This window comes from Sinohyriopsis cumingii, chromosome 6 (assembly GCF_028554795.1).
Source record: "Sinohyriopsis cumingii isolate HCF-2022 chromosome 6, ASM2855479v2, whole genome shotgun sequence".
NCBI classification, from domain to species: Eukaryota; Metazoa; Mollusca; class Bivalvia; order Unionida; family Unionidae; genus Sinohyriopsis; species Sinohyriopsis cumingii.
This window is the reverse complement of record NC_142966.1, coordinates 33105587-33132845: the sequence shown is the minus strand read 5'-3', so window position 1 is coordinate 33132845 and position 27259 is coordinate 33105587. Positions and strand designations below refer to the sequence as shown.

General features: G+C 38.3%; 4 non-coding genes across 4 annotated transcripts; 1 reads left to right on the top strand and 3 right to left on the bottom strand.

Moving 5' to 3' along the window:
* Positions 1–17567: 17567 nt before the first annotated feature.
* Trnat-agu (transfer RNA threonine (anticodon AGU)) lies at positions 17568–17641 on the bottom strand. The gene has a single exon. It is a non-coding gene; the product is annotated as a tRNA-Thr (tRNA).
* A 702-nt stretch (positions 17642–18343) lies between these two features.
* Trnat-cgu (transfer RNA threonine (anticodon CGU)) lies at positions 18344–18417 on the bottom strand. Its single transcript has one exon. It is a non-coding gene; the product is annotated as a tRNA-Thr (tRNA).
* A 2831-nt stretch (positions 18418–21248) lies between these two features.
* Positions 21249–21322, bottom strand: Trnat-agu (transfer RNA threonine (anticodon AGU)). Its single transcript has one exon. It is a non-coding gene; the product is annotated as a tRNA-Thr (tRNA).
* Positions 21323–22459: 1137 nt separating this feature from the next.
* Trnat-ugu (transfer RNA threonine (anticodon UGU)) lies at positions 22460–22530 on the top strand. The gene has a single exon. It is a non-coding gene; the product is annotated as a tRNA-Thr (tRNA).
* The last annotated feature ends 4729 nt before the right edge of the window (positions 22531–27259 follow it).

Below are 27259 nucleotides of genomic sequence, written 5' to 3'. Positions count from 1 at the left end.
GCTCCGTCAATAACAATTCTTCGAAGCTGATTTATCCTTCGTACTCTGGACACTGCAAGATAGACTAGATTTGACCATTCGATGCGATTATCAACTATCCAAACAATTGTGTCCGTGATGGTTAGTCCCTGCGAGGAATGTATTGTTGTTGAGTATCCTAGCGTCCACGGGGATTTATCAGCACGTAGCGCGTCCTCGACGACGCTGATATCAACGAGCACGATATCATTCAGCACGAGAATTTGTTTTTTTGTTCCCGACGCTGTCGAGGCTGGAATTTCAACTTCAATGTTCTGCCGCCGTGTGTCAGCGGGTCTATAACACAACGGCACTGGACGCGTTGGAAACTTTTCCTTATGCAACGCAAACAACTTCCGCTGAAGTGTGTCTCTGACTATCTTTCTACTCGCTACAATCAAATCGTTTGGTCTCCATGTTTCCCAGAATTCATTCAACGGCGTTTCCGGAATCACCTCGCGAATTATTTCACATTGAATTTTATCCGGCTGTAATCTGATTAGTTTTTTAACCTCGCGCAGTTGTTCATCAAGTGCTCGATAATCAGTATCGGTTTCTTCATAATAGTCTACGAACCCGCTCAACCAATCATGTGGACCCTCGCCGACAAATGGTGGTGGTTGGCCATGGTCCCCACACATGATTACCGCTGTATTCGCGCGCAGCAACCACTCAAGAAACATTTGTAAAGTATCTAACGAAACAGTACATATCTCATCCCAGATGATAATGTCGGGAATAAATTTTTCACCCATTCGATCAGGAGTCCACTCACCGCCGCTGTATCGAAAAAAGCTGTGATAAGTAACGGCGTCAACATTTCGTTGTTTTATCTCTCGCGCTAGTCTATGGGTCGGTGTAAGCACGATTATACTTGCCCGCGTTCGAAATAATTCAATTGCCCGAGTCGTCTTTCCTGACCCGCCACAGCCGCTTAAATAAACTGTTTTGTGTCTACAAATTGGATCAGAACACGATGGTGCATTAGACCATTCTGACAATTTATCACCGCGTAAGTAGTTGTTCTCAACGGTGACATCTGCTGACGGGGAATAATCGCGTCGTATTTCATTTTTAATTCTCCATGTACCCCAACTCTCGTCCGGACTAGTAAACTCGGCTACGTTTTCCTTGTACGCTACGTCAACATAAAACGAATCAACGGCTACTCTAACCGCGGTATCGGGAAATCTATTTATCATCGAGAATAAATTGATAGCGGCATAACCCAGCATAGACGCCCTCAAATGTGGATACGCCGGGCTGTCTCCGTCGCTGTAGGTAACAACTGTACCCAACCTCGTTCCATTGGACAAGAAAGCTGTTTTGCAGTTCACGTATCTATTTTTTGCCACTGCGTCCTTGATTACGAAATCATATTCTGCGTCATCTATAATCAGCCGTGAGCAATATCGTTTGTAGTCATAGTTTTTTCCACCTTGTGTGAACTTACCGATTATTCTTCTACCGAGATCTTTTGCCTCGCGGTTTCGTTGGTTAAATATCCTCCTGGACCATTCGATGATATATTCCTCGTCGGCATCAATGCGCTTTCTGGACTCGTCAATTATGCTATCTAGACGCTCCGGTTCTGGTAACCAGACTTCAGTCTGCGCCCGGTATGATATAATTGCGTCGCTGACAATCAGCGAAACTAGCATGCTACAATCAATCATATACCGTAGCAGCGCTATTGGCAACCACTTCTTTTCAGCTATGTGTCTACCGATCCAAATATAGCAAGAGCGATGGAGTCCTGCCGCGAATTCAAATGATACTATGCGAGCGAATCCGGTTAAATCAAAATCAGGCAGTGGTCCATTAATAGCAACACGAGTCATTTCATTACTGGGGTGTCCAAATCGTCTAAAGTACTCAGCGGCGGATCCATACCCGAGAAAACTCGCTGGATAACAGGCAACCATATCAACCGAGATTATAGCGTCACGGTTGTATTCAGTGTCCCATAGTCCACCGTGATAGTATTCCAAACAACTGGATTGTACATCCGGCAGAAATTCCTTGCGCGTTGGTCTCCACGCATTTTTCCTTGCTGCAACATGAGCTACAACCGATGGAATCGTAAAACAATTTGTTAGCAGTTGTTCATCATGCTCCTCAAATTCTATGGCGGTTTTTTTCATCCTGTTGTGAAATGCTTCAGTGCGATATAATTCGCCGTTTGGTCTTACAAACTGATCAAAGGTATCCGCATCGTTTTCAGCGCTGCGAAGTAACCACACTGATACAGGGTCGTTTTTATACAAGTAGGCAATAGCATCAAATAGTTTCCTCTCCGCGAGAAAACCATCCCGGGAGAATTCTTCTCCTAAAAATTCTTCGGGTATATACTTTACTGTTCTATCCCGTGGAAATATTGTGATCGCGGGTGTCCATGCGTGTTCGTTATGATCAATAATTTTGATTGGGGCTCCCTTCGATTTATACTTCGATTCGTATAATACTTCACCGGTTATCGTTGTAACGGTTATTGGAAATCTCAACGACGTTTCTAATCTCGCTATGTCGCTGATGGTCGCTCCACGCTCTTTTACGGTTAGTTCCCACTGGTTGATTTTGCTACATCGTAAATCAGTCAATTTGTTTCCTCGACACGCATTTGTAAAATGCTCTATTATTCGTTCTGCTACACAATTTATCCCCGTTGACTGTTTCATCGGTTTCAGTTTTCCGATATCAGGTTTCTTATTTAACGGGTATATTCCATAAACAACTGCTGTTTCAGGATACGCTCGTTCATAGTATGGTCTGTCAATTCCGGTTAACAAACCCGGCTTGGAGTCGCGGCTAACAGTGACTGTTTTCTTGTTGCTGAAAACTGGTTCAAATTTATCACGTATGATCCAATCGCCTGATTCCACCCGGACAATGAATTTTACTCTGAAGAAATACTTTTTACCGTCAAGTTGTGATATTATCATTGCTGCGCGGTTATCGTTCATGGTAGCATCAACAACGCCATCAATTCGAAATGTTGACCAACTATGAGATGCACCATCACGCTTGAATTCATTAATACAATCGCGTATTTTATTCAACAGGGTTTTATCGTTTATTAACGCTTTTGGTGTGTCCTTGAGGACTCTATCGAGATTGAACTTAATATTTTTCCAGGGCTTAATTACTGCTAATCTTTCAAACTCATCCATATAATTAAAACAAGTATTTAAATAAAAGAATATAGTATAATGAATCACTGTAAATGGTTAATGATTGGGTCGACAACCCCGTGCAATAAATCATGCAGAGGTGAATTCTGTGGGTATCATTTACAAAGCGTTCGTAATGGTTCTCTTGGCCCCCTCCCGTGCTTGGTTTGCCACGTTGGTGTAAGAGGAAAATCGCAGTTGTGTATTAATTGTGGCGGAAAGCGATACAGGGAATTAAAACGTTATTACGATAAACGAATTAAAAACGCCGTCATTGACCCCACCGCCGACTTCGTCATCAAAACTCCTCAAGACTACATTGAAAGGTTTATAATTAAACCAAATAATGAATTAGACAAGTAGTATTATTATACAAATGGACCTAGAATTTCAGCCGCATCCTGTGCTCGTTAATTACGAGGCATCTCGCGACGGTATTGTTAGAAATTGTAGACTGAAGAAGCCGGTTGGATGGAAAAATAATCACGGATATTTGATATTTGGTTCCGGGAAAAAAATCTATCTTGTTCACAGGGTGGTATATGAAACGTTTAAGGGACCAATCGAGGACGGTTTTGTTATTGATCACATTGATTCTGATTGTCTAAATAATTCTCTTATAAACCTGCAATCCATTACTCAAAGTCAAAATACCAAAAAAGGTAAAACAGGGAAACACGCAAAAAAAGCAAAAAGTGTCAAATCGTTTGATACAATAACGCACGAAGAAAAAATATTTCGCTCTATGAATGCGGCTGGTAAATACTTTGATATTTGTAGTAAATCAGTTCGAGATGTTGCGGAACGAGTATATCAAACAGCGATCTCAAAAAAGACGGGTCACAGAATTCGATTTTCATATATAACATCAAAGGGAGATAACTCGTTTTGTGATAGCGTCGCATGACAAGAGTTACGTCCCTTGAAGTCCAATTAATGTTGCGATTAATTAATCATTTTACGATGAAAACTAATGAAATACACGCTGTTATCTAACAGCTGTATTCTTTTTTTTAGTGTTTTATTTGAGTATTTGGTTTCATTTAAATGCCGTGAAACACCATTAATAAGTATTTAAGGGTTTAACGATTCAAGGGAATTCAAATCAACACACACCTTGTGACTGACGCCGTTGTATTAGTCACTTTATATATAAGATGACTCGTTATAAGCCTGGGGCTTTCAAAAGCCAATTCAACTAATCAAAACTAACCCACGCTCTTGACCCGGGCGTGTGGTTGTCTTTTGCTCACAATCATGCAACCGGGTTAATTTAATTGGGTTGCTTTTGATTGGTTGAATTGGCCGTAGAGTTCCGCCCCGCCGTTTTATGTTTGTGCTGTCTTGTGCCGTCCCCATCATCCATCAATCATTTCATTGTAAATATATTTATCCTTAATTAAGTACATGTAGTGATGTCCCCCAAGCATATCTTCTGGGCGGTCTACGATGACGTTTGTCACCCTAGACCTCCCTCCCGGAGATGTATGCTTTGGGGTTCCAAGATGTAAATGTTCTTAATTAAGTATGCCTGTAATCTGCCACAACACTCGAGTGGAGATTTACGGCATTGTAATGTCCATGTATGCCTGTAATCTGCCACAACACTCGAGTGGAGATTTACGGCATTGTAATGTCCATGTATGCCTGTAATCTGCCACAACACTCGAGTGGAGATTTACGGCATTGTAATGTCCATACAAAAAACGGGGTCAAAAATGACCCCCAATAATTTTATTAAAATTTTTGATATTAGAAATAAGATGTTTTATAAGAATATGGATTCCCAAGACATCAATAATATATTAACTGAGATTTCAAAATTAAAAAATCAAGGAATTGAATTATCTGATGGTCTCGACAGTGAAAAAATATTATCCGATTATGAGATTATTAACGAACAGTCGAAACGGGGGCGTTTTACCCTGGCCCGCGAGTATTTTTTTATAAAACGATTACAACATACGATTAATGAAAACCTATACCACAATGACGCAAATACATTCATTGGACTATTCACTGCCGTTGAAATAATACGAAAAAAACTCGGACGTGTTTATGAACGACGCCGGGAGATTTCTAGCAAGATCAAAAATATTAGAAGGATTATAGACGGAACCTCCGGCGGAAAATTAGAAATTGCGGAGCAATTGCAATAATGGTAGGCGAATCACTTACTACTCGGCTAGCCAGAGAGCGGCTAGCAGCGCTTAAAAAGTTTATACCGTTACGAGACAGAGTGAGAGAGAAACTTCAAACGCGGCAGCAACTACAAACCGATTTTGCTGTTGGAAGCGAACAACTCTTTGCCCCGGTAACTAAAGCGACCAAAGATGTTACAGCGGCAACAGAACGGGCAATATACGGAGATATTCCTAAGGAGGGCGAACGGAAAGAGGCGCCTCTTCTTCCTGTACTTGAAAAGATAGCAGCAGAGACAGAACAAACACAGCAACGGATAAAACAACTTTCCAGTGATATAAAAACCCAACGAGAGTATGAACGATTAGCTGATATTGATGATTCTGAACAGGGTGATGTTGGTGAACTTCAAAAAATTTCCACTCAAAAAGGGGTCCCCTTTATAGATAAACTCACTGAAGATGCTATAACACAAATAAAACGAATTCAATTACCGAAATTCGACGATTATAGGGTTTTTGGTAATTTCGCCGCTCAAAGCTATCATTCAAGAAAAGACTTTTTAAAAGACGAGTATAAAAACAGTAATATAAAACGAGATGACTGGGTTAATTGGTTGTATAAAACGAATAAAGAGATTGATCGCTTGGATACAAAAGAATTGAGATATAAAGAATTTAGAAGGGGAATTGATGATTATGATATACAACAACAACAAGAAATACTACAACAACAAGAAATACTACAACAGCAAAAAGAAGAAGTCCGAGAAAAACGTCAAAGAAAAGCTGGTTCTAAAAAAACAAGCGGAAAGGGATATCCAAGTGGTAGTGGTCTAGTTGAAAACGCTAGTGTTACCTGTCCTGGTAGTGTTCTCAGTGATATATCACGGCTAGAGGTACTAATCGGAGGAAAACGAGCCGGAAATAACTCTACGGAAATAATCAATGAGGCCGCTGATATTTGCAAGCGGTTATTTGCAGGCGGTATCATAGACATTAATACATATCGAACACTCATAGACGAACTCGTGGATGATTAAAAAATTATCGTTTTTGTTAATTTTTGACCGTTTTTTGACTGTTTTTGACCGTTTTTTGACTGTTTTTGGCCATTTTTTGAGGGCAAAAACCCAAGGAAATCATTTAGAGAAAATCGATGTTTTTCTGAAAAATCGAGAAAAAAACGACTATAGGCAACAAAAAACGACCAAAAATGACTAAAAATCAAGAAAAAAACAGAAAAAAACCGGATTTTTATCGAGGGCAAAAACCCAAGGAAATTTTGATAAAATTTATTCCGGTTTTTGATTCGGTGGGGGTAATCAATCACTGGTGATCAATCACTAATTGGAAAACTGGTGTTTTTAATAAGGATGATCATACACTACAACCATGATAAACCAGTACTCGTCTACGTGGTAAACTCGCGATTGCCTGTTTACCGCGCGTACTATGGAGACGGTCTCGGTAGCACCATTGCGGGGTTATTTACAAGAATGGCTCCAAAAGTAGCGCCGTTAGCCAAACAATTAGGAATGAAGGCTATTGATGTTATTCGTGATAAGGGAATTAGTGCTATTGGAGATGTTGCCGGAAGGGCGTTTTCTGCCGCGCGAGACAAACTAATGTCGTTGGTGAAATCCAGGAGAAAAAAACAGAAACCACCGGTAATGCCATCAACGACAGTGATGCCTGCAAATGTCAGTAAAGTAATAAATAACGCCGTGGAAGAAAAATTAGAGTCGTTGGCGACTTCGCCATCCGCCGATGCGGCAACCAACGCGCTCATGAACGCGATAGCGGGGAGTGGTTTAAATTCAAAGAATTTACGACGAAAAAATCGCAATTGAAAACATCAACATGATAAATAATAAAATGTTTGCGTGAACCGCTGATCCCGCGTTTGATATGGATGCCCCAGTGCACAGGGATGATTCTGTCCGCGATTATCAATATTATTCTTATTATGCAGCGCAACCCGACCTACGATCGCGAATTGAACTTCAGGTCCAAGATACCAGTAAATACTTTCTGCCGTGTGAAGCGTTTATCGAAATCGAGGGAGAACTCGTGACAAATGCCGCCGATAATGCACCATACGCAGATGACCATCGTGTTCGAGTTGGCTTCGTCAACAACGGTATCATGGCGTTATTTGAGAGCGCCAGATATCTTATTGACGGGCGAGAAATTGAATCAATAGAACGCGAGGTTGATGTTGCAACAACGATAATTGGGTTGGCGAGATACTCGGATGATTATACAAGATCGGCGGGTCCATCTATGATGTTTGCGAAGGACACCACCAATAACGCTGACCATATTCAGTACATCAACGTGCTGGCGGAAAGAGATACCGCAGTTGAGCCACAGGCTGAAGCAGCCAATCCAGACCGCAGAGCAAGACCAGGCGCTAATTTCAATATTATAAAAAGTCTTAACGATGATTACAATCTAGGATTCGCAGCACGAGTAGGAATGTTGCAAGGACCACGCCGACAGTTTTCATGCGCGATTCCACTCCATCACATATTTGGATTCTGCAGAAATGTCAGAAAAGTTGTCTATGGGGCTAAGCATACAATCGCGCTGACGCGAAGGGGCGATGATAACAATGCAATATGGCGTGCTGCTGGCGTCGCTGCCGGTAAAGTCATTTTAACTAAAATGGCATTGTGGATGCCGGTGCTGACTCCATCAGTTACCACGGAAGCACGATTGTTAGCATTTATGGAACAGGGAGGGAAATCGCTGTTGAGTTGGCTAGCGGTAACAACTGATGCTAAAGAGGATAACGTCGCCGATACGTTTACATGGCACTTGGCATCAAAACAGGGTGTTTCAGCCCCGCGTCATATATTCATAGCGCTACAGAATAGGGAACGATTGGGCAGTCAAGAACGCAGCCATATGATATTTGATCAATTAGGAGTCAGGGATGTTTCGCTGAGAATAAACGGACAACAGGAACCATCCGAGGATATACAGCTTAATTACGGTGACAACCATATCGCACGTGTGTATCATCGATTGCTGTCATATATGGGTCGTGATCAAAACGTCGACACTGGTTTGCAAATATCACAACTTGATTTTAAAAACCGGTATCCGATTTATTATTTTTCGCTGGAACATCTTGATTTAACGAGACAATCCGTCGTTGATATACACTTTAGAGCTCGTATAGCCCCGGGTGGTGTTAATTATAGAGCGGTTGCTGTCATTCTCAGCGATAAATCAATGCTGCTAGAAGGTGTTGGTGGACGAATGAGAATCGTTGATGCGCCAGTGGAAAACATGTAATTGAAAGCACAAACGCGTTTACAATAAAATGTCGTATAGTGTCGTCAGTGTAGAGTTGACTGATGGTCAAGTCAAGAAATTACGATCAAAGTCGGCTAAACAATGCGGAACCACAATAACGCTGAAGCCGTCGCAGATGGCGGGTGGTAATCATAAGATATCGTTGACGGCGCGTCAAATAAAACATTTCAATAATGCGATGAAGAATAAAAAGGGTGTTCAAATAGATTTTTCAGCCGCAGCAATTAAAAACATGGAAAAGACCGGTGGGATATTTCCGCTGTTAGCTGCGATTCCAGCGTTGATTGCCGCGGCCGCACCAGCAGTGGCTAAGGCGGCGGCGTTGGGGGCCGTTGGTACCGCGGCGGGAATGGCATTGAAGAAGGCAACCGGGAAAGGTTACAAAAAAAACGACCCGTGGCCGGAAAGGGTCTAAGACTACCGGGAACCCCGTATTCATGGTATTCGGGAAAGGGTCTAAGACTACCGGGAACCGTTTATTGACTCGGGAGCCAATGACTCCTGAGTCTATGACTCCTGAGTCTATGATTCCAATGTCTAATTTTGATTTAATAGATGCCGCAAACGCGCTAGCGATAAAAAACTTCAGAGGTGTTTTTATGAGGGATCAATTACCGGCGGCACCAAGGAATATTGAAACCGGCATAATTAACCTCGATGGGTCCTCCGGAGCGGGAACTCATTGGGTTGCGTACGCGATTGATCCGCGTGCGATCGTCTATTTTGATTCATACGGGTTAGCCCCGCCGAAAGAGTTCATGCGGTATATCCGGGCGTGTTTAGCCCGGGCGTGTTCAGCCCGGGTTTTTTATTCCACGCTGCCAACACAGCAATTAAGTGACCCACCGATATGCGGCCGTGAGGTATTGAACGTACTCGCGGCGATTTCATCATCGCGGAAACTACCTCATGTGGTTGTAAACGAATACACTAGTGGGGTCGTAGAGGCCCGGCGGGTTAATTAGAAACGTCGTTTTTTTCTACAATAACGATGATTGATATTTGGGGACGACCGGTTTCGGCGCTGAAAAAACCCACGGAAACGCCCGCCACCGATGACATAAAAAAACTAATTGAGGATGAAATCGCTGATATGTTGAATTTAACAAGTGTTGACCCGGGCGAAATAGTTGTATTTCAAGACCGCCAGGGTAAATTGAAATCCAGTAATGTGTCGCTGGATGACGTTTTAATACGACAGCGTGATGCCGCCGAGGACACTATCGCGTTGTATACCGGCGACGGACGACTTAAATCAGGTGAATCCATCTTGACGATAAATGGAAAAATAAGTACACTTGGCAACAATTATATATCCGTGTCGGATTCGTTAAAAAATACTATTTCGGAGTTTACAACGCTGTCGGGTCAATTTCACACGTTGCGAAAAAATTTTAACAGGGCTGATCACGCCATTAATAAATTCTTTGGTAAAAAAAATACCAAACCGGAAGAAATTACAATAACTATAAATGATATCACTGCGTATGGACAGGAAATAGTAACGCTCAAAACCGAGGTTGAAGCGAACAAAAAAAGTATGACCGAGAATACACGGGAAATAGGAACAATCAAAACTAATGTTGTAAGGATCATAAATAATGTAGACGCGCATGGACAGAGAATAGAAACAATTAACACTAATGCTATAGCGAGCAAAAAAGTATAGACGTGCACGAAGGGGAAATAGAAGTACTTAAAATTAATGTTATAGCGAACAAAAAAAGTATAGACACGCATATACAGGAAATAAATACACTCATTACTAGGGTTGCAGCGAACAAAAAAGATGTGGACACGCATATACAGGAAATAGGAACGATTAAAACTGATGTTGAAGCGATTAAAGACGGACTACCGAGAGTAGCAGAGCAATTCGAAAAAATAAAAATCCCTCATGAGAACATCATCAACACAGTATACACAATTCGGCATGGATCATTCGATTGGACTCCTACACAGAATACAGTAAATATTACCGCAACTGTTAAGGGCATTTATCGATTGACACTGGTTTCAATGATGCAGTTTAATATATTATCGTCGAGTTCATCCGGGTTTAACAATACAATATCAACAATTATAGACAGGAACGCAACTGAACAGTTTACAATTTATGCCGTTGATAGAAATCTAACCCGGGCAAACATTACATGGTATGTGGAATTTGCAGCGAATTTAAGTAATTAAAAACACTAGCTCTTTTAGAATAAAAATGACCACCAGGGTAATTGAATCAGAGGCATCACCGACGTCACATCAATATCGATTCGATACCGCAAAAGAATTCTCCGCAAACTTGAAAACGCTTTCCGAACAATACCGTGCAAAAATAAAAAAATACCGCCGAAAAATAACCGCCATCGACGCGGTCGTGTACTCGGTGTCGGGCATAGTAGCTGGCGCCGGTGTTATTTTATCCACGGTGACCACGATAGCCCCGATCGCTGTTCCAATCGCTGTCTCCGCAATGACAACAGTTGCTGGAGTCGCCAACGCAATCACTAGGAAGATATCATCGTGTTTTCAGAAAAAACTCAACGAGTATACAGTAAAACATCAAATAGTATCCGACGCGTACTCGAAATTATCCGGGTTAATCTCGTTATCGATTGATAATTTGTTCGTATCCGATGTTGAATTCTCCACGATGGTCCAGTTGTATAGCTCCGCGATGTCAAAAATCGAGGATTTTCAACTGGAAGCCGGAACCACCTGGTTGTTGAAATTAGACACTAAAGACAACAAATAATAATAATGTCGCTGAACCCCGAAGGGTTTCAATTACTTCAGCGGATCGCGGATAACACCACTCCGGTACAAACAAATATGATATCAATAACGTCAACGAAACCCGAATTCAGTGTGAACTTCCCATCGCCGGTTCCAGTGAAGGAAATAGCGCTGGCAAAATTGCGAGTATATCACAGTTGGCCTAATATCCGAGCGGACGCATTTAACGGACAACAACCTAATAACTCGCTGGTTTTTACATGGACAAATAAACCCGATGGGACCCCAGACTGGAAGGAGGTTACAATACCAACTGGGTCATACCAAATAGAACAAATCAATAAAGAATTTCAACGCAGGATAAAATCGATCACAGGAAAAGAATCAAAAATCGCTATTACGGTTCATGAACCGACGTTATCGTCGACGATTGAAATAAGCACACCGGGGTATATGGTTGATATTTATAACAGTTCAATAAGAACCATACTAGGATGGCCTAAGAATCCACCTAATGAAATCCCCGCGTATTTGCACACAAATGTGCAATCGTATCATGAGATTAATCCCAGTTATCAAGATGAATTGTCTATTATAAGAAACACGTTATTACCCAGCGAGTTTATATTTCAAGACAGGAATACCATGCAATGGTTTTTTCCGTATAAGCAAACTCCTGAATCATCCGCCGTGGTCACAGTTAGTTTAAATGATATTAATAGGTATTTTGCCGAGATTAATCGTATTTACCAATCACAACTAGAACAGCTACGGGAAACAAAAGCACGAAAACACGTTGAGGTGTTAAATCAACTTATATCAGACATGGAATATATCAATGAACGAATCGTTAAGACAACATCTGCTAACAACGATGATAATAAACAAAAATTCCTAACCGAGTATAATATCACAGAAGCCGATTTACCCGATTTCAAGTTTCCAGGATACAACGCGCCAGAACTAAGAAAGTCTCTTAATGATGTTCTCGGTCCATTAATTATCCTCAAACACGATAACGGAGATGGTGGTAGGCATATTGCTCCATACAACGTAAATATCGCATCGGTGATAGCAATCAATCTAGTGTGTGATGTTATCGAAGGGAGTTACCAGGTAGATACCAAGCAATCAAATCAAGCTCAACAGGGATATATCCTTTATTCGTTTTCACCAACAGCCCCTCCGGGATTTTTAATCGTTGAGAGTCCGATTAATCCGGTCTATATGCGATGCCATGATCGGTTTTTAACGAGAATTAATTTTAGAATTACCGATCAGTCAAATAACCTAATTGATCTACAAGAGGAGGAGTTAGTGATCACTCTGTTTGTAAGATCATTGTAAATAACCACTTAGCAGCAGAGGGGGCAATGACATCGACGCGGTCGTCGATGTGCTTACCGGACGCTGACGACGCTGGGGATCGGCGCGCAGAAGGTGTTAATTAAACCAAATGACGATTGGACGATCCCCAGCGTCGTCGTCGTTTTTTTTTTACCAGGCGCTGACGACACTAGATCGTTGAGTGCAGAAAGTATTAATTAAGCAAAATAACGATTGGACAAAATGTCCGATTCGCCCCCCCTGCTGCTAGTTAACTGAAATGTTTGAAAACATCCGTCATATTCCATTAGTTTACTTATGAAGTAGATAATCACTGTAACTGAATAAACAGTCTAGTTTAGCCGAAGAAGAGTGTCTATTTTCATATAAAGTGAGAAACAATACATTGGAACCACGGCAAAGGGTTGGTATGAACATCTTTCGTGCATAGAGACAGCAAAGCTTGCACGTGCATAGGCAGACAGAACATTTCATTAAAATAGGGATAAACAATCACTTGCTTTGGCAGTCGCTAGAGTGGTTAATAAGACGCGTAATTGACGGGCAGAATAAAAATATCATTGCAGACCTACGGATTTTAGTGCAATTGAAATCTATTCAAATGTCATGTTAACTTCTCCACTCGTCCTGTACTAAGATGTTAACAACACCACCACACCACACCACCACCCATAGTAACTACGTACTATTTAATAAGTTCACACAAGTTATCCATCATTAGACTTTATACATATTTATACCAAGTATTTATGGAATATGCATCCATATAGGGAATTCATTCATGTCAACTGTCCTTATTTGTTTACCTTGGTAATTCATTTTATTGTGCGACTTAGAAGATAATTCTTTCTTCGTAAATTAATTAACTGAAACCACTCACAGTTTGTAAAAATTGCTATTGGAAGAAACGTTTTAATAGTATTTGATTTCGTTAATATGATATTCTCTGTGTTCAGCTAAAGATGGTTTTAATTTCATAATCTTTATTACACTAGTCATAATTTATCATTATTACACACTTAATCAATAACTTTTCAATTATTTGTCCTTGTACGTACACTTTCGATTGCAATTCGTTTCAGTTTGGTTATATCAGGATTCCCATAATTCTACTACTCCTTTGAAAATCCCCAAAATAATAAAGTATCTTTGCCAGAACATTAGTCTCATACTGCTTTAAATATGGTTGCTTGTATGTCTTTTACAATGACCTCTCCGTTGGCCTTGTGATTAGAGCGTCCACCTCCGATGCGGGAGGTCGTGGGTTCGATCCTTTCCCAAGTCATACCAAAGACTTATAAAAATGATACTAACAGTTGCTTTGATTGGCGCTCAGCATCAATAGCTTAGTGTTATGATTGGTTGGCCTGATGTCAGGATAATGTGAATGAGTGGGACATCATGATATATGTCTGCGGCATCATGCCCCAGTGCCAGACATCACTATAAACTGCCACATTGCAGACATCGTAGTGATATGACTGGAAAATTGTTAAGGCTACCTTAAAAATCCAAATCACACACACACACACTTATTTTGAGGCGTTTCAAATATATGAGATGAGAGCAAAATATCCCGGACATATATACCAAGAGCTTTTGCAGTACATCAACCGGTGGTGTCAACAACAATTTCGGTATTTAGGCACGTACTCCATCAGATATATTCTACTTCAGATACCCTCAATGGTAACTTATCCGTTGTGAAAAAATCCATATAACATTAGATGTTCAAATGTTTTGCATGAAGGGAACCTAAATTATCGGAGAAAATCCGTTCTCTCAAGTTGTAAACAGGACATGGTCTTGGCTTGAATGCGAACCGTAATCAAACCTTTCCCAGGATTCGTATGGATCATAAAGGGCACCTAGAATTCCGAGGAACCAGCTGACAACGAAATGTGATTTATGACTTTGTATGTCTCATGCATGACGAAATTGTTAATGTTATTATATCTTTATATCAAACAAGGCTTTACTAGCAATGTACATCGTCTTAAATGAAATATTCCTAAACATGCATCCTATTAAGTTAGTTTATTTATGAAGTAAATGATAACTGAAGCTGTCACCATATTCTTGTAACTGAAACCTGATAATTGAAACATTAAGGATACATCAAGCACAAAGCCACAAAAGCATTATGTTTAAATAAAAAAAAATTCTATCAAAATTTTTTCAAGATTTTCATTCGCGTGATTCGGTTTGTTGTATCTATACCCAGTGCGTTCAGAAGCCATCCAGATCTCTAAAACTGAGGATGATTTCATTTAAAGTTGAAAAACATTTTCTTTCAGAGGGAATGAAACTCTCGACCTCCAGTTTACGAGACTGGCGCTCTAACCAACTGAGCTATGGAGCCGTCAATTCCTCAACGTTATAAACGGTGCTATTAACGTTAAAACCACACCAACATATACGTTGCAAACAGTGTATGTCATAGGTAACCATTATCGTTATTCAGCCTTTAATATATGTTCTGCCCCATGTAATATAACACTTGAGAATAATGCTATGTTATCTCAATATATACTTAAGTATAACAATTAGCACTGATTCGTTCGACGAATACATTCACTGAACTTTTCATAACATCCATTTCTTAGTGTAAACACTCCTTCAGCTCCTAATAATGCTTCAATGAAAATATCCTATGCCGAGATACCACCAATTTGGAAGATCATGCTGTTTAAAATTTTCTTTATTCATGTCTCATGATAAGCTGAAATTGACAACTACCTATATAGTCACACACTAAGTGAAAACGATTGCGTAGAGTCGTTAAGGAGTAAGCCAATATCACCCTGATGATTCATTTATTATTTAAGAACACTTGTACAAAGGAAGGAAACCTGAAAGGAAGAGTTCTTGAAACTCTAGAATTTTGACGGTATGTACACATATTGATTATTGCACCATTTGTGTGTGTTATAATATTTTAAATATGCATTGTAAATATTTCTAACTTCAATAATTTACCGGCATTATATGGTAGTATTTACTAATAAGTATTTAATAGATACTGGTAAACCAATATTGTAGGTTTGCTCAGATAAATTCAGTAAATGCTGAACAAGTCCAGAACATTTCCAAGCTATTTCAAACAACCTGATCTATATGTCTTAGCACAAATGTCGTCGTCCATTCAAGCTATTGCAATCATTGCGGTCAGAGGTGAGTAACTTTACAAATAAATGTGCAAGGGTCGTTTAAACAGAATGCATTTGATTAAATTCGATTAAAATCGTATCTTCACTGCCCCATGTGACGATCTGACAGCGCATGAGTAGAAGTCATTTTCTGATATGTTATGTTTATGTTTGTCTAACTCCTAGTATATGATTTTATCTTTTTATTTGTATTTTTTATTCATGACTATAAATTGTAGTGATTACCTAAATCTGACTTTTTACGTGCATTGGTTCTATTTTAAAATATTAAGGAGTTCATGATCAGTGGCGTCACTCGTGTGGTGTCACCCAGTGCGGTAGCTCATGGTGTCACCCCCATGGTCCTCCTTCCGTAACAGACCATACAGAATCCTTAGTAATGTCATTTTGGTGTCAACCACTCTGATGGTGTCACCCGGTGCAGTCCGCACCACCCGCATCCCCCTAGCGACGCCACTGCTGTGCCTGCTAGTCATGTATTTAACTATGATCGGTTATCCGCTTATGAAATCCACTAGACCGAGCAGTGTATGCTCTGTAAAATTTGAAATTTTACATTTTGGTGTCACCCCTCTGAGATGGTGTCACCCGGTGCGGTCCGCACCCCCCGCAGCCCCCTAGCGACGCCACTGCTCATGATTGAATAGGATCTACACATAGATGTTTGCGTATGTGTTGACAGTTACCAATAATAAAATTGTTAGTAAATATGTTTATGAGATTCATCTTTTTGACATCACATGGGACAGATAGGTCACGTGGTATCCTTGAAGAATTTAGTCGATTTTTAGTTCGGTCACATGAATAGGTATTTTGAAATATTAGATTGAGTAGTAAGATATGTCACTTAGGGTACATTCTGACATATAGTCGTAATAAAGTGAGAACTGACCAATCAGATTCATTTTTACCTTAGAGTAATTCATATTTTTTGTGTTTATGTTGTAACATCAAGTCTGCATACGTGTTTTATGTTGTACTTAGATATTATTTGAGAGGATACAGCATTTGCTGGGACTGTTCATTGGAAATAGAAATTGTTCAATTTTTTGGAGTATAATATTATTCTAGAACTATTGTGAATAATTCAAATGGGTTCTATACGACGCCATTTTGACAATGGCATGATTATTGGCAGACCAATACATTTCCGTTTCTAAAATTGATACGGAGCTTTTCATTCTTTTGGACTTTAATATAACTCTTTCACAATTACTTTGCATTCACATCATACCAATGTAAGTTCCTCTCACATTTACATTTATAACTTTGACAATTAAATTATTTGTTAAGTTTAACAAAACTTGTCGGCTTTGCTTCTTTTTGCTGCATTGTATGAGATACGTACATAACAGCATATGTCGCACATAAATGTCATTGATTTAAATGATATCAAACAGCGTTTAATTTTGTGTCAGTGATTGTGGACATTGCGCAAATCGCTGCATTGAATACCTAGCAGGTCACATAACGAAATGTGTAATGGTTCATTGATCTTGCTAAAATGTTCTCCTTATCGGTACTTGTACAAAACACTATTTCATTTAGTTACATATGCAAAATTTGTAAGTGGGACGTAACGAATCTGCGACCCATTCAGAAGATGACCAATAGCGGTAGCTGTCAGATCTTCAGGTTCTTCCAAAAATACAACAAAAGCGAGGCTCCAGTGGGATTCGAACCCTCGACCTCCAGTTTACTAGACTGGCGCTCTAACCAACTGAGCTATGGAGCCGCCTGTATCTACATTTCATAAAGTGTGTGTTTGGCTTATAAACTACTTGAAAACCTAACTTGCAAACTGTCTCACCTAAATATATATGATGAGTTGAGCTTTCCAGGGTAGTATATATATTAAACTGGAGATAAAAGCTCCACTCTGTTTTCGCTTAACTTTATATATATATTTCTTCGTTGAGAATGTACGCAGACAAATGAAGCATGGACACAATAAAAATGTCAGTGTTTGAGGGTATAGTCATAGTGATAACTGCCACATACTGGTTCTTTATTTGGTCGATTCAACTCGTAAAAATTCACACCTCTCGGCTAGACTTCATAAAGAGACAGTCCTCTATTAGAAATTCTATACCAATGCTGCGAGGGGCTTATACACTATTTTCATTATTACTCGAGAAGTTTTGTTGATTGCTAGCTGGTCTACCATTGGCGTTGGAATTTAGGCTAACTGCACGGGCAGCACGGATGCGACTCGGATTCATTGTCAGATACTATTTTTCTAGTGCGGTGGATAAATCGCCCGCTCATATATATAAAAACATGACACTTATAACTATGCAGGCAGAAGAGAAAACAATATATATACGCTATAAAAAGTTAACAAACATTGAAAGATCAGAGTTATCATCAGTTTGTCTTTTCCCACTATAACGCATAAGAAAAAGATACGATTTGATTATTTAAAGTTTAAAAACATTGGCTCCAGAGGGAATCGAACTCTCGACCTCCAGTTTACGAGACTGGCGCTCTAACCAATTGAGCTATGGAGCCGTCAATTCCAAAATATTATAAACTGTGCTATTGACGGTGAAACCACATCAACATATACGTTGCAAACAGTGTGTGTCATAGGTAACCATTATCGTTATTCAGCCTTTAATCTATGTTCTGCCCCTAGTAATATAGCATTGAGAATAATGCTATGTTATCTCAGAATATACTTAAGTATATCAATTAGCACTGATTCTTTCGACTAATACATTCACTGAACTTTTCATAACAACAACTTCCTAATGTAAACACTCTTTCAGCTCCTAATAATGCTTCGATGAAAGTATCATATGTCTAGATCCCATCAATTTGGAAGATCTACTGTTTAAACTTTTAGTTAATCATGTTTCATGAAAAGCTGAAATTGACAACTACCTATATAGTCACAAACTAAGTGAAAACGATTGCGTAGAGTCATTAAGGAGTGAGCCAATATCACCCTGATTCATTTATTATTTAAGAACACTTGTACAAAGGAAGGACACATGAAAGGAAGAGTTCTTGAAACTCTAGAATTTTGACGGTATGTATACATATTGACTATTGCACCATTTGTTTGTGTCATAGGATTTTAAATATGCATTGTAAATATTTCTAACATCAATGAATTGCTGTCATTATATTGTAGTATTTACTAATAAGTATTTAATAAACACTGGAAACCAATATTGCATGTTAGCTCAAATAAATTCAGTAAATGCTGAACAAGTCCAGAACATTTCCAAGCTGTTTCAAACAACCTGATCTATATGTCTTAGTACAAATGTCGTCGTCCATTCAAATTATTGCAATCATTGATATTAGAGGTGAGTAACTTTACAAATACATGTGCAAGGGTCGTTTAAACAGAATGCATTTGAATAAATCCGATTAAAATCGTATCTTCACTGCCCCATGTGACGATCTGACAGCGCCGGAGTAGAAGTTATGTTCTGATGTGTTATGGTTATGTTTTGTGTAACTCCTAGTATATTGTCTTTTATTTGTAACTTTTATTGATGACTATAAATTGTAATGATTACCTAAATCTGACTTTTTACGTGCATTGGTTCTATTCCAAAATATTAAGGAGTTCATAATTGAACAGGATCTACAAATAGATGTTTGCGTATGTGTTGACAGTTACCAATAATAAAATTATTATTAAATCTGTTTGCGAGACTAGTCATTTTAAAATCACATCGGACAGATCGGTCACGTGGTATCCTTGAAGAACTGAGTCAATTTTTAGTTTGGTCACATGAATAGGTATTTTGAAATATTAGATTGAGTAGTAACATATGTCACTTAGGGTACATTCTGACATATAGTCGTAATAAAGTGAGAACTGACCAATCAGATTCATTCTTACCTTAGTGTCATTCTTATTTCTTGTGTTTATGTTGTAACATCAAGTCTGCATACGTGTTTTATGTTGTAGTTAGATATTATCTGAGAGGATAAAACATTTGCTGGGACTGTTCGGTGGGAATAGAAATTGTTCAATTTTTGGAGTACTGTATAATATTATACATTTCCGTTTCTAAAATTGATACGGAACTTTTCATTCCTTTGGACTTTAATATAACTCCTCACGATTCCTTTGGATTCACATCATAATAATGTAAGTTCCTCTCACATTTTCATTTATAACTCTAATAATTAAATTATTTCTTAAGTATAAAAAACGTGTTGGTTTTGCTTCTTTTTGTTCCTTTGTATGACCAGTCGCAACAAATGGTATTACCATACTCGCCACTGTTATCAGTCAGTCAGATAAAGTCTTATATCTTCGCGTTTTTTAGACTGAACAGAATAACTGAACAGTACCAATGCGTGACGAACGTTTTTAATCACTTTCAGATTTCAGAAAGCTGCATTTCCATTTGCTAATTCAAAGGTCATCAGAAGATGACCCCTAAGCGGTAGCTATGAGATATTCATGTTGGACAGTGGAGATATGATTTTAATCCGATTGGCATGTTTGTGTTTACTTTCAGTGTTTCAATGTAAACAACAATTGTTTGTTTTAGTGGCAGCTAATACTATGGCTTGTTGTTAATTACGGTAATGTAATTTATGTATTTCTCTCACAATTAATTACGATGTAATCTTTCTGATGTGCCTATTTAAAGTCGCCTGGCTAAAAGACACGGTGAAATGACCGAATTCGGTACATAAAACCAAAACAATGCACGTCGACTAGTTTTAATGCATTGTTCTCAACAGCGAGGAGATAACATTACTTTAGACTGCCATCATACAGGTATTGTTGTGCGGAAGTGCCTTTAAGCTCTAATACATGTATACATAGCAATGAGGTAAATTTCAGCCACAAAGATTGGAACACTCGACATCTGAAATCAAGGCGCAAAAGGACGCACGCCATACCATCCTCGTTTGCCAAGAATTATTGATCCGCTTCTTTCCACGTCAACCTTTGGCATGTTTAGTTACGTGAAACGTTTTATATCTAATTCGATGCCGCTGAACGGAAATGATCCAATCAAACCCCTTGTTACAATTGAATGGGTAATATATTAGGAATAATGATCTCGGGTTACGTATGTCGCACATACATGTCTCTAATTTAAACATGTCAAACAGCGTTTAATTTCGTGTCAATGCTTGTGAACATCGTGCAAATCCCTGTACTGAATACCCAACAGGTCACGTAACGAAATGCGTAATGGTTCCTTGATTTAGCTAACATGTTCTCCTTATCGGCACTTGTACAAAACTATTTCACTTAGTCTGATTTGCACATTTTTGATGTGGGACGTAACGAATCTGCGACCCACGGCTATTAACAAGTGATTCCATGCAGGTTCTTCCAAAACTAAAAAAAAGAGAGGCTCCAGAGGGATTCGAACCCTCGACCTAAAGTTTACTAGACTGGCGCTCTAATCAACTGAGCTATGGAGCCATACTCGTTTTTTAAAATGTAGATGTTCTAATTTTTTTTAATAATTTGCCACTGCATCGCTAAAACTTAGCAATCACTACTTTTCAAGCTCTGCCCATTTCGAATCCTTTTTATATGTAATACTGATTGTGTATTGTCCACTGGATAGTGAAATCTGTCAGCTAATAAATCATTTGAAGTACTTCTCAATACTACTAAAAACAAACGTCTATATTCAGAGACTTTGAAAAAGAACGCTTTTTAAGTCGAAATACAATGATGCGTTGATAAGTATAGAGAACAATAATATATTGTTGTTACTGCGACACGATACAACATATGGTGCATGTAATGTATTGTTACCCCTATATCGCTATATCACAACGAATACATGAATAAAGATATTGCAAAGTTAACCCTACTAAAAGGCCTTATGTAATCTATATATTAAGTAAACGTGTACAGGGGCGACATCAGAACAATTTTCCGAGGGGGTGGGGCAATATGTTCCTCTCCGATATTCAAATTGTAAGCCAAAACATGTCTAGAGGTAAAAGTTGCCCCTATGTGCGGGCAGCCATGTACATGTATAAATTAGAACGTATATAACAGTTGGTTTACACTGTTCAAGAGTTATTCAAAAGAAAAAGCTATTTGAGAAATTAAAACAATTTGTATAATACTGTCACGTTATTGTTTGATGAAAATTAGGATGCCTTCAGTGAGCGAGAAACCATCGTTTATACATTTTAGCTGCATCACGGCCGTGGCCGCAAGAATGGGAAGTAGCATAACTTAGCTGCGAAGATTAGATGGTCTGGTGGAAAAAATGGTAAACCACGTAGTTCCAAATTGTTTATTCTTTCTGAATGGTACTCTTCGAAACAATTTTATTCGTCAACCCTAATACCATCGTCTTGATGTATAACATTGTACATCTGCAATCATAACCATAGAGGCAGAGTACGGATTTTGGCATCTTGAATAGACAAGATTCATGATGAATATATAAATGAGAGTCAAATTCAGATATGCTTTGCAAGTTTGCGAATAGTACGGTCTGTAAATAGCTCTTAAAACAGTTTTTGGCTCAACATTTCTCTGAAACAACTGCGGCTCCATACCTCGGTTGACTTAAAAGTAACATTAAACGACAACGGCTCCATACCTCAGCTTAGAGAGCCAGTCTTGTAAACTTGAGGTCGTGGGTTCGACTCCCACTGGAGCCACTAATATTTTTGCAGATCCGAGTGTTCGATTTGCAATAATACATTCGTTCAGAAACTAGATCAGCCTATGGAGATCAAGGTTGTAAGTCGTCTTTATGATTTTAATCCCTTTTCGAACATACACACACATACACACCACAGACACACACACACACACACTGTCTTCAGGATAGAAGTGACTCAGGATCTTATTTCTTTTTAGGTTCCGATTCTCTATGATGATTTTGATCCCATTTTCAGCACACACACACACACACACACACACACACACACACACACACACATTGTCTACAGGTCGAAAAGTGATTCAGGATCTCGATGAATGTTTTAATCAATGGATCTAAAATCGCCCTTGTAAAGCTTAACCTTCTTATCAAGTAGTCTGCTACTCAAACAATTGTGCACCGAGATTTTCCATGAACGTACCACTTTGACGGAATAGCTTTTCCATCGTTCTAAAATACATTTACAATAATGTTCTTTTTTATTTTCGTCTTATCTATGTTGACCAGCAGAATTTCTTTTTTATCGACGTACATTTACAAGCATTGATTAAACTTCATATTTATCCCACCGCGGGACTAAAAAAGATTTGTGGTGAGCAGGTAACGGAATGCTGGACCAACACAGATTGCAATAAGCCTATTGGTTGTGCTTAATAATAAATCTCATGCACAACATTGGGACACATTATGTTTAGTAAGGCAATGTTGCGGCTTTATGGCTCAAATGGCTTGTGCATCGACCTTGTAGAAAAGAGGACGAGGTTTCTGTTATCTCCTTGAATCTCTCATGTCATAGTCGGTGTACGAATTGTTCTGGGTATTTGGTTTTATTAGGTGTCCGAATCGTTCTCTTGGTTTTATCAAGAGCTATTTGATTTTATCAAGAGCTTTGTTAATTCGGCAACTTCTCGTAGCACATATATTAAATTCGTACTCAAAATATAAAGATATACATACTGTCAGTTGAAAATGTTTATTATTGGTAAACATTGAGAAGTTCATTCTGAAAGCTGTATAATTCATCCAATGATTAATAATAAAGTTATACACCGAACTTCCTTAATTTCTTTCTGCAGTTCAACTGTTTGTTCATCTTTCGTGACTAATAATCAATGTTTTCTTTGATCATTCTTTTTGTTTTGAAAATCAAAAGCAGTCTGTAGAAATACCGAATTTTCATTAACAATGTTCTGAAGAAATACAGAATCTTCATTAACAACGTTCTTAAGAAATACCGAATCTTCATTTACAACTTTCTGAAGAAATACCGAATCTTCATTTACAACGTTCTCTAGAAATACCGAATCTTCATTAACAACGTTCTGAAGACATACCGAAACTTCATTAACAACGTTCTGCAGAAATACTGAATCTTCATTAACAACGTTCTGCAGAAATACAGAATCTTCATTGAAAACGTTCTGCAGAAATACCGAATATTTATTCACCACGTTCTGCAGAAATACCGAATCTTCATTAACAACGTTCTGCAGCAACACCGAATCTTCATCAACAACGTTCTGAAGACATAGGGAATCTTCACTAACAACGTTCTGCAGAAATACCGAATCTTCATTAACAACGTTCTGCAGAAATACCGAATCTTCATTAACAACGTTCTTAAGAAATACCGAATCTTCATTTACAACTTTCTGTAGAAATACCGAATCTTCATTAACAACGTTCTGAAGACATACCGAATCTTCATTAACAACGTTCTGCAGAAATACTGAATCTTCATTAACAACGTTCTGCAGAAATACCGAATCTTCATTGAAAACGTTCTGCAGAAATACCGAATATTTATTAACCACGTTCTGCAGAAATACCGAATCTTCATAAACAACGTTCTGCAGCAACACCGAATCTTCATCAACAACGTTCTGAAGACATACCGAATCTTCATTAACAACGTTCTGCAAAGACACCGAATCTTCATCAACAACGTTCTGCAGAAATACCGAATCTTCAGTAACAACATTCTAAAGAAATACCAAATCTTCATTAACAGCATTCTGAGGAAATACCGAATCTTCATTTACAACGTTCTGTAGAAATACCGAATCTTCATTAACAACGTTCTGCAGAAATACAGAATCTTCATTAAAAACGTTCTGCAGAATTACCGATTCTTCGTTAACAACATTCTGCAGAAATACCGAATCTTCATTAACAACATTCTGCAGCAACACCGAATCTTCATCAACAACGTTCTGAAGACATACCGAATCTTCATTAACAACTTTCTGCAAAGATACCGAATCTTCATTTACAACGTTCTGCAGAAATACCGAATCTTCATTAAAAGCGTTCTGCAGAAATATCGAATCTTCATTCAAAACGTTCTGTATCATATATCATGTATTAGCAACTACTTTGAATACAATGTAAGCTCATGTAGCAGACGATTTAGCTTTTGGTTTAACTGATTGGTTCCTGGTCAAACTAAGAAAGCTGTTTCGTAAATTCAAACTAGGTATTATAAAATTTAAAGATGTGACACGAGTTTACTCTGTCACCAAGGAAACTGTCAGAAAAGGAAATGACTAAACATAATATTCGCAATACCCACGACAAATATGACAAGTGCAGTATTGATAATATCATTCTGATCATTTAAACACTTATTTAGGACAAATGTGCGTACATTTTCACAAACAGAACGGCCTATGACCAGGGTCTATACAAATAGCATAACAACACATACTGAGGCCATGGGCTGTCGCATAACTATCAGGTACGTACATGTCAGTTAAACCACTAAATTCGAGAAAATTAAAACTGAATATTTTGGTCGAAACAGTCCTATATCCACTGGCTAAACGGACTATTACACAACATCTGGTTGGCAATTAAACCGTTTAACCTTTTGATACAATGTTGACCCAGCGATAGAAGCCATACAGGGCATACACATAGCTTGGGTCATTGCAACAAAGAGCATGCAAATGACAGGGCATAAACATGTTTTCTTTACGTGGTAATAAGCATTCCAATAAATATACTAACACTTTTTAATCTCGAATCTCCTCAAAATGTACATTTTCTTAGTTTTGTAAACCTGCATGACATGACCCGTGTCATGTGATCCGAAACTTGATAAACATCGCAAAATTGTACTTTAATTTCGACTAGATTTCCAACGGAAGTCACGTTCTCCTTACCGCATTCAAAATGAGATGAAAATTTGATATTCCATTATACCGTTTTAGTAATTTCAAATTAAAGGATTCTTATTTTTGCCCATATTATCTTTACAAACAATCAAGGACAGAGCTCAAATACGGCTTTTAGTTGCCCAGTAAATCCGATGCTCGACTCCCATTTACATCATACGCAATTGTCCCGGCTAATAAATGCATTCCATCAAACGCAGAATTGAGTTCAATCGACCGAAAAATAAACCAACTGGAAAAGTTGTTTGAATGCTCATTCATTTACAATGCGACTCCGAATTTCGATTTTAAATATACAAAAACTTATATTGTTTTTTAAACTAATGACGAGCGCGCGATGAATTTCCAAGGTCGCTGGGTTATGCCATGTGCGCATTAATATTGTTACTGTGCATTGATAAATCTCCAATTGCATTTGTCTCAACTCGTCTTTTTCTAATTGCATTTGTTTTTCGTATTTCTGTAACTGCAAATGCTTCTCTTCTTTCTCTTTCTCAAATTGCATTTGTCTCTCTTGAAGCTCAAGCTTTATTAACTCTATTTCATTCTTGTTTTTTAAATACAATTCTATAACTTTTAAGTTCGAGCCATAGGAAGACTCAGTAATCAAATACAAACCAATTTTATCCGAAACATACTTTCAAAGCAAGTATTAGATATTTGTTATTTCTTGCTTTCTTAAAGGAGTCTTTGCCTCAGAAAGATTATATTTTCTGGCAAGCTGGAATTATTCATCCCTTTCTAAGGAGTCTACATTTTCCTGGGTAGGACATGAAATAAAGTATTCCACTTTCGATGACGATGTAAAAGCTTGTTAGTTTCACTATAAATTTATGAAATGCGCAACATTACCTTGGACGTATATATTTACAACAAAAACTTTAAGATTCGTTCAACCCCTTTTCTTTTGATAGTATGTGTTTGTATGTGTAAGTATAATTGTGTCTATCCATTGTACAATCCTCATGTTAAACATATGGAGCCGAAATAATTATGATATTACCACCAGGTACCATCCTCGTACAGGTTTACGGCTAATATTAATTTCCAAATGACCCCGCAGTGCCCACACGTCACTAATATTATCCCCTTTAGTCTCTTCGTCCATCTGATCGTAAAGCTAACTGCAGTTCAAACATGACATGTTAAACTTAAACAATCTATATTTTAAATCAAGTAAATTTATTTATCGAATGTAAATAGCGATAAAATTATATCCCATCTGTTAGCATCGAATCAACTTTAAACATAATTTATTGTGTCTATTACATACATAGTGCATACACATTTAGACCTACAAAGTTCATCTAATTACATTAACAAATTATGCATATGTATACCAAATTTTCATTTATTGCATGTTGCAAATTTCTCAAAACTTTATATATCATATGGGACATGGCTTACTACCATAAGATTTTAATACATGAGAAACGATTATATATTGTTTTAAAAAATACCTTATCTACCCACAATTCAGTGGCAAGTGTATATGTCTTGAACGAATAGTTACACAATTAAACATCTCCTGTTGCAATTTCCACACTG